The 9,512-nt window shown below is 43.0% G+C and overlaps 1 pseudogene; it reads left to right on the forward strand.

Annotated features, from left to right (window-relative positions):
* The first annotated feature begins 7,875 nt into the window (after positions 1-7,875).
* Positions 7,876-8,082, forward strand: LOC142255543 (U2 spliceosomal RNA; annotated as a pseudogene).
* The last annotated feature ends 1,430 nt before the right edge of the window (positions 8,083-9,512 follow it).

Raw genomic sequence — 9,512 nt, forward strand, 5'->3', positions numbered from 1 at the left:
ACAATAATGAAAACTGTTGAAAAAAGGGCTTGGGACTCTTTGAAAGAAGCAATAAATACGTTTCTAGGTAACAACAAAGAATCAAAATTTAAGTCCATCGTGGAGAACATGCTGAAACGTTTCAAAGCCTTGGGTTGTCTAATGAATTTGAAGTTACATTTTTTACATTCCTATTTGGACTACTTGTCTGAAAACCTTGGTGCTGGTGGGAAGAACAAGAAGGTTTTCATCGGAATATCAAGGAGATGGAACGACGATACCAAAGTAAATGAAACGTGAACATGATTGCCGGATGCTTCACAGAGAAGATCCACAGGCCTTCTATGAGAGAAAAGGGGGATCTAGAGAAAAGGAAAAAGTGCAAGAATAAATTTCTAATAAAGTTGCAGAATGACTGTACAATAAATAAATGTATTTTATATATAAAATTGTGAATATTTTTGGTTACAATAAGTATTTTTCTTGTTCATGTCACTTGTATGTAACTTCACACATGGATTGTACAAAATCAATATTTGATGGTTAAAAAAAAATATTTTTTTTTTTTTTTTTAAATCAGGACATTAGAAAACATAATAATCAGTCACTGGATTTGAAGTTTCATAAACCAAAATTTTACATAGCTGTGTATTTTGTCGGGCACCCACCGACAATAGAATAGCGCCAGATTTAGGAAGCTGGCTGAGGTCTGCAAAGTCTGTAGCCAGGTGACAAAATTGTCCAACCTGGGTTTCTTCCTTAAGTAGTCTCTGGTATGATGATATGGTATAATCCTGGCAGCCGGAGTCGAAGTCCCTAGATTGCGGTTATGATCTCCAATCGGAATTGGAGCCCCTAGATTGAAGCCATGTAGCCAAGTGATCCTCTAGTTGAAGCCAAAGTCCCTAGACCGAGTCCACAAGGCATCCTGGTTCTGATCCCCTAGCCAGCTCCTAAGAGCTTAGACTAGATCATGCAACATCCATCAACAACCTGGTGACTCCAAGAAGTCCCCTTTTATAGCCATAACCTTCCCTTAGGATATACTGTGCCCTTATCAGATTGGTTGTACAAGGTTGCTTCTCTTATTGGATGAATTTCAAGCTGCATGGATAATGTTCATTTAAATGATGTGGATAGAAAGACTGAAGATATCTACATGTAGTCTGAAATCCATCATGAATCAATACTATTTTACACAGTCATAAGCAGCCCATGGGCATTCACCTGCATTCAAACCAATAACAGCTCATAGACCAGACAATCCATCTACCACTGGACCAAAGACAGGAAGTTAAATCCACTGCCTGCGGTAACCAACTTAATCCTATAGGCTACTCACACAACAAACCCAACAGAAAGGAAAAAAACATGGCTTCGATTATCCATCCAATGAAAACGCATAACCATTGTGAGCCATTGGACAATGCAATTGGACACTTGGTGACATGGTGCACGGCCCAATGAATCAAGTCTTTACTTCATATTCACGATTTAAGCCCTTGGGTTCTAATGTGCCCAGAGTACATATCCAGAAAGATTCTCTTTCTTTGAGCTAAACACAAGTCAACAATACATTGTAAGCAGATTCTATTACCAGTCCCACACCATTTTGTGACGCATAATCACACAGTGATCCAATTAAGATTCCAAGTCATCGAACATGTCCAAGCCATACGCAGAGGAGGCAATAGAATTAGGAAGCTCAAAGAAAGGGAATCTTTCTGGATATATACTCTGGGCACATTGGAACCCAAAGGCTTAAACCATGAATATGAAGTACAGACTTGATTCATTGGGCCATGCATGGACATAATGGACATAATTCTAATAGGCAGGACAGGTAATAAGGAGCACAAGTTATATGCTAAAATGTGTTGTGTGACAAGACAGACACAGGAAAGGACATGATAACAGGTGTAGGGACCAACAAGGTGAGACAAGGGGTATCAGGATAGGGTCAAGTAGGTATGAATGTAGTAATGGGGCAGGCATAGAGAATTGTATGTGAATGTGAATTACAATAAATCACTAAGGAAAGGAATATGTGAGTGTGTGCCTAATGTAAACTAATATTGTACTGGCAAAATTATAGATGGAAAGGGAGAAGGGGAGGGGGGAGAGAGGAGGCTGTAATTGACTACAAGGGTATGAGTTATGAGTGATCATAGGGATAGTGTTACATAAGTGGAAATACCTATGGAGGACCGGATGTGTAAGCGCATACCTTATACAAACCTATAGAGTGCTGATGGGTGAGAGTGTGATGTTAGATATAAGACATCCTATAGTGAATAGTGAGCCGTAATCAAGTGCAACAGGGATATTTCACGTGACTATGGGAACCTGGAAGGTAAAGAAAGGGGAGAAAAAACTGTTAGACAAGGTAATCAGACATAATGTAACCAGTTGATCAGACATGATCACCTGGTTTGAGACCCCCTGCCTTACACTATATAGATATCATGTTCATTCCCCATCTATCTTGCTCAGGAGAGCATCTCCCTCCCCCGGCACCAAGAGCAGCTCATACTGAATTGTTACATTGACTAGTAACACTGCACACAGAAATGCACCTTAATATTCCACTGTTAACCCTTTCCTCCCAGCAGTAACACACAACTCCTCACCTTGATATCATGGTGATTTATGGTCAGAATGACTTCAATGCGATCAGTGATTTCTATTCTAGCTCTGCTCACATAGATTTTATATCCACACTCAACTATAGGCCGTTCTTCATATTTTGGGGGCTTTTAGTCAGATATACTAGTTTGTGCCTGTATAGTATTGGTGTAGATGGGAGTGTAGGGCATGGGTTACATGGCACTGTGGTGGAATACTGATGGGAGGTATTGGTGCTGTGTTTGATGCTTCTACTGGGTATTTTCCTACAAATACTGGAACAGCTCACTGCTTAGAATGATCCTTCCCAGCTCTATAATATATTATATATACCCCACAATGCAGGCTCACACACACATTTGTCTCAAGTGTGTTGTAGGGACACAGATACAGTCTTGGTCATGTGACTAAAGGCTACTTTACACACTGCGATATCGGTCCCGATATCGCTAGTGTGGGTACCCGCCCCCATCTGTTGCGCGACACGGGCAAATCGCTGCCCATGCCGCACAACACCGACCAGACCCGTCACACATACTTACCTGCCCGGCGACGTCGCTGTGTCCGGCGAACCGCCTCCTTTCTAAGGGGGCGGTTCGTGCGGCGTCACAGCAACGTCACTGAGCGACCGCCCAATAGCAGTGGAGGGGCGGAGATGAGTGGCCGGAACATCCCGCCCACCTCCTTCCTTCCTCATAGCGGCTTTGGGGCAGGTAAGGAGAGGTTCCTCGTTTCTGCGGTGTCACACGGAGCAATGTGTGCTGCCGCAGGAGCGACGAACTACATCGTTACTGCTGCAGTAACGATAATCGAGAATGGAGACCCATGTCACCGATGAGCGATTTTGCACGTTTTTGCAACGATGCAAAATCGCTCATCGGTGTCACACGCAGCAACATCGCTAATGCGGCCGGATGTGCGTCACAAATTCCGTGACCCCAACGACTCCGCATTAGCGATGTCGCAGCGTGTAAAGCCCCCTTTAGTGGGAGTGGTGTACAGGGTCTTAGCAGTAAAGAGTATTCCATATTTCTGCCAGATACCCACAGAGATATTGAAATCTGAAAAAAGAGACTTCTGCTCATTGAAGGTAAGAACTGCTCACATAGCGTTCAACTCCACAGCAAACGAGTGCTCTAGCACTGGCATCTCAGCAGGGATATTCCCCTACTACACATGTGTGTCTGGGTCGCTGTGACAGTTTACAGGACATAACTCAGGGCACCTAGACAGAAGGCAGAGGGACTACTTTCTATTTCTGGTGTAGAGCTTAGTACAATATATATATATATACTATTACATGTGACACATGTACCTTGTATTACCATTATTCGCTGTATATGAACCCCTTTTCTCCGGGCATTATTTGTCTATAGCATTTTTCACGAACCTGAGGCAACTGAGAACCCTTCAGTGAAGGAATTCCACTAACCCTCACAATACCAACCAGGGGCCTCCCTGCAGTAACTCAGGTAGTTGTACCCATTCTCTTTCCGCATTCTATGTGTTCTTCTTCTTTCTTCTTTTTTTTCTTTTTTCTTCTTTTTATTTCTATCATGTAGTTCAGGGGTTTATGGATATATGTCCTGCATCTCATATTTCCTTTAGTGGTGCTTCTTACCCATTCTCATATCATTTACCCTAGTATTTCATGATCCTGAGGCGACTGAGAACCCTTTAATAAAGGAATCCTTTTTCACTTGAATTGTCAAGTGATACTTACCAGTGACTATCACGTAATGTTACAGGTAGTTGCATTTTCTTCCTCTTCTTTCTCTCCTTTCTTCTTTGTCACACGGTCCATTGTGTTATAGCCCACGTGTCATGATAACACTTGTACCATCTTTTCATTTAGATTCCACCTACAATTATTTACCGATTCCAGTTCTGAAATAGGCTTTCATCATCTACTCACTAGAATTCTCAAGTGCATAAGGTACTGAGACATATACATGTTCACACCATTATAAAGAACAAAGTATAAACATTGAGGTTTTTCTCACACCCATGTTCCTGTGTTCTTTGATATGATATGTGTTCATTTCCTTCACTATATAGGATTGCAAGTTTTCCATTTGTACCTTAATGGCAATGACGCTATACAATTGAACACATATCATCCTGTTATCCATATAGGTGTGTATTTACCTGCTTGACTATTTTTGGTTGTTTGATCCAGAATGTTTCTCCAGATAGGTCATGTGGAAATTTTCTTTCCTCAGTACAAATGTTTTCACTATGGCTTTGGAAAAATTTTTTGTATGTGCATCATGGTCATTTGACCCATTGTACTCTCAAGTAGCAATATATTGTACTGTTATGTTGTACTATGTACTAATTACGTGTTTATATGGTTTTGTAACCCTTTATGATCTTAGATAACTTTATCCTTGATAAAGACCTAAAAACAAGGTCGAAACGTTGGATGAATTATCCTTTTGCACAAATAAAGAATTTTCAGCATTCCAAGAGTTCTTTTCTTACGTTATTGATCACTATAGTGTGCCAGAGCTATTTCTATTGAATTGACTCTTATTTTTTCTGAGCACCTGCTATATACACAGTGAGCCAGACATATTCAAGTTTCATTCAGAAGGCAGAGGGAAGCCTTAGCAGCTGAGCCTATATCTTGGCTTGTGAGCATTAGAACAGGCCGGCGATTACAGGGTAACATGAAAAATGTCCAGCTTGCATTATGACTAGAACATGACAATATCCTTTTAAGTACTAACCTATGATGCGTTCCTAAGCAGTTGATGTTATATGTTCTACATTTCATTTTCTGCATACTTTACAAGTAGTAGAATTTGCTTTGATATAGGCAACTGGATTTTCACAATGAAAAGGCAAAGGATAACGCCCGAAAAAGACGCCATACATTATGTCAGTGCCATCACTGACAAACCTGGATTGACCATGAAATACATCAATCCCCTTAAAGGTGAGTTAAAACAAGTTTTAACTAAATTGCCTTAATATTGTCATGCATTAGAATGACTGTCTTAGGTAATGATAAATATTTTCTACAGGAAGAGGAGTGTTTGCTGAAACTGAAATCGAAAAAGGGAGTTTTGTTGCAGAATATCGAGGCGAGCTCACGTATGCACTTACGATGGTAGACAACTACTCGAGATTTATGGTTGTGGTACAAGTCAAAGATCTAATGGCCCATACTGCAGCGAAGGTCTTCCAAGCACACTTATGCAGACCTCATGGCTACTCAGAGAGAGTCCTCACAGATCAAGGCACTGCCTTTGAAGCGGAAATCTTCAAGGACTTCTGCAGCTTTTACCGATGCAGGAAGATGCGCACTACACCCTACCATGCTCAAACCAATGGTTATCAACCTGCTCAGGACTTTACCCCATATTCCAGATGTGGCCTTACAAGTGATTTATAGAGGGTTAACAATACGTTGGGATCACCGGATCTAATCTCCCTTTTTATACACCCTAAAATCTTGTTTGCTTTAGAATAAACAATAACATCATAAAGGTATAGCAGTACCGTTTCAAAGTTTCGGTGTCCCAAGCAGCATTCCATCAGCCTCTGGAAGGTTCCTGGCAAATTGCACAGCTCGAAGGGCATGCTTTTGAACTCGCAGAGACCCATCGGGGTGGCAAAGGCGGTCTTCTCCCGGTCTGCCTCAGCAACGGACACTTGCCAATAGCGACTAGTGAGATCAAGGGTAGAAAAATAATTTGCAGTTCTCAATGCAGCTAGCTATTCCTCAATACAGGGGAGTGGTGCTGTCCTTCTTCTTTAACAGGACCAACGGAGCTGCCCAGAGGCTACAACTGTCACGGATAACCCCAGCCTCCTTCATGTTGCTCAACATGTCCTTGGTACACTGGTAATGTGCAGGTAGTTTTGGCTTATATCTCTCTTTGATGGGTGGGTGTGCACTTGTGGGGATGTAGTGTTTGACCCCTTTTATTCTTCAAAAGTCTAGCGGATGTTTGCTGAAGACTTGCTCATATTCTTGCACTAGCCTGTAGACCCCCTTCTTGTGATGTGAAGGTGTGGAGTCAGTGCCTACGTGTAATTCCTTACACCACTCCTCTGGCTGACTTGGTGAGCTGTCACTGAATGGGTGGGCTGAAGCAATGGTGGATGCTGCTGTTTGGATAGCATGTGTATCTACTGAGAACAGCTTATCAATGGTGGCAAATCGGAGCAGCTTAATCTCTTGCTCTCCGCAGTTCAACACTCTCATGGGCACTCTTCCCTTCCATATTAATGAATAAAACTATGATGTAAATAGCATATAGATACCCCACAAATGCAGATAAAAGTAGGTTATGGGAAAAGGGGGAAGAGAGAAACAGGAAAATAGTGGAATAAAGTATACCTTCCAGGTGGGAGAGGAAATGGCAGCACAGCCAGTGGAGGTGAAGCAAGGGGAGCCTGCAACTAAAGAGTTGAGAGCGTTATCACATGGTGACTGAGCCTGATTGTAACGGGAGCATAGAGGTGCCGATCCTGTCTTACCTGCGTTGGTGTAGAAGTGGGTGTCCTGTGGTGGAGTCAGCTGTGTGCAGTGGTGGCCGTGGGTTCTTTTATGTGCGACCGTAGTAATAGCTGCGCCCACTTCCTGTATGGGAGTGGAATGCAGTGAGGCTAATGGAACGCACGCCTGCGCATTTGTGTTTAACGTCGCGCATGTGCAGAACGGAGAAAAGGCTGCGCTCACTTCCTAATGAAAGGGAGTGAGACGCAGCTGGGAAGGGAAGGGAAAAGATTAGGGTTTGGGGATGATGAAAGGGCTTTCTACGGGCAAGGATGGCAAAGGGTGGCAGTGACGGAAAGTCAGGCAGCCTGTCCTGTCCTGTCCTGTCCGTCCGTCTTTTTGTATCATGAATTGGAAAGACTGCAAGGGGGAGGGGAGGTGCTTGGAGGAGGAGGAGTTATTCAGATTAATTGCAGTGGGCGGCGGCTGCAAAAAGCATCATTCTTCTTGTTTTTGCTCTGCAAAACAGCCTTTTCAAGGGTTGGCTTGGGTGACAAAATGTCTTCTGTAGGCGTGGGTTTGTCTCCCTCTCCCTAAGATGTGTCCGGTATAGGCCAGGGTGCCACTCAAGGCCGTAACCAATTCGGGTTATAGCTTCTCGGCCTTTTGGCTAAGATCAAGTGTAGTTTCGGAGGACGCTACCTTGGTCGGTACTGGAAGGTGCCTGGGATTGCACGTCTGCCGGCCTTGAGGAAGTGTGTGCGCCTTCTGGTGACACATAGCCCTCTTGTGCCTGGATGGTTCCCAGGCAACGGGAGGCGATCACCTTTGTTATTTTGAAGTCCTACTGTTAAACAGAAAAAAAAAAAAATTAAATCTGTTCTTATCAGTTTAATATCTGATACGTCCCCTCTCTGGGGACCATATATTAAATGGATTTTTAGAACAAGGAGATGGAAAAAATCTTGCTCTGTCCACTCCACGCATTGACCTGGTATTGCAGTACCTCCAGGACCGGTGCACCCCTTCTTAACCCAGTTTCCAAAAGCAGAACTCAATTCACCTGATTCAAATGAGCCCCATTAGTGAATTGAAAGAAAGCAAAAACTTTATATGCACCTCAATTTGGCCAATTCACTTTTCACACTTTCACCCTTTTTTTTATCTTTCACACCTTTTACTTGCTTTATTGATGCAAAAGCTGTGCCAAATAGCAAACTCATCTCCACTCAACTTGACCAACTCTGCTATGTCCCGTGCAGTATCTTATTCTCAGTCTTATCTAGATCATTTGCAATTGAATAGAATAGATCCCTTTTGGACACATTGGATTCAGCTGCTGCAGTGACTGCAGGTGTTAGAAGATGCAGACTTGGCATCAGGTGCTGTCTATCAGATTCCACTCCAATTAAAGCTTCCATTGTTTTTCGGTGTTTTCTTTGAGCAATGATGATGTCTTTAGTGATCTGTTGGCTCCCTCTCCTGGAGGAAGAGTTTGCTTGCTCTTGGACTTTCAAAAAGAGAGGTCATGATAGACATTTAGCTTCTGAGCCCAATTGGGGACAGTCATGGGTGATGAATGTTTTGCAACCTGCTGCGAAGCCTGATACCGCAATATAAGGAACGTCAAATACTAAGAATGGGCGGCCTATGAAAGAATTAGTACTTTCATTAAGCATACTTAAACGGCTAATTGGGAATAGACAAACTGTAAAAAGCCCTCTGAGAAAGCCCCTCTCTAACCTTTGTTAGTAAGCTTTTCTGTAGTCTGCCTGTTGATGTATTTTCCGTTTGAACAGTGCACAACATGAAGTGACGGAACACTGGCTTGTCACAATGTCCCCCGCTGACATCACGATAGCGCTGCTGCCTAGAAAGCCAGCTGCGCAGCAGAAGTTGCTCTTTGGGTGGGATGGTGGGCTAATGTATCTATTCCTGCTTGGTGTGAGTTTGACATGATCTAGAGCAACGAGTTCCAGCGGCTAGCGGTTGATTATTGGCTGTAATGGGGCTTTCTGGCTGGTGCCAGCCTTTCTTCTTAGCACACAGGAACCACAATCCCTACACCATGCTTCGATGGATTCTCTCATCCCAGCCCAGTAAAACTACATATTTCACACAGTTATAAGCAGCCCATGGGCATTCACCTGGATTAAAACCCATAACAGCTCATAGACCAAACAATCAATCTACCACTGGACCAAAGACAGGAAGCTAAATCCACTGCCTGCGGTAACTAACTTAATCCTATAGTCTACTCACACAACAAACCCAAGAGAAAGGAAAAAAACATGGCTTCGATTATCCATCCAATGAAAACGCATAACCATTGTGAGCCATTGGACAATGCAATTGCACACATGGTGACATGGTGCACGGCCCAATGAATCAAGTCTGTACTTCATATTCACGGTTTAAGCCCTTGGGTTCTAATGTGTCCAGAGTACATATCCAGAAA

The sequence above is a fragment of the Anomaloglossus baeobatrachus genome, chromosome 10 (genome assembly GCF_048569485.1).
Source record: "Anomaloglossus baeobatrachus isolate aAnoBae1 chromosome 10, aAnoBae1.hap1, whole genome shotgun sequence".
NCBI classification, from domain to species: domain Eukaryota; kingdom Metazoa; phylum Chordata; class Amphibia; order Anura; family Aromobatidae; genus Anomaloglossus; species Anomaloglossus baeobatrachus.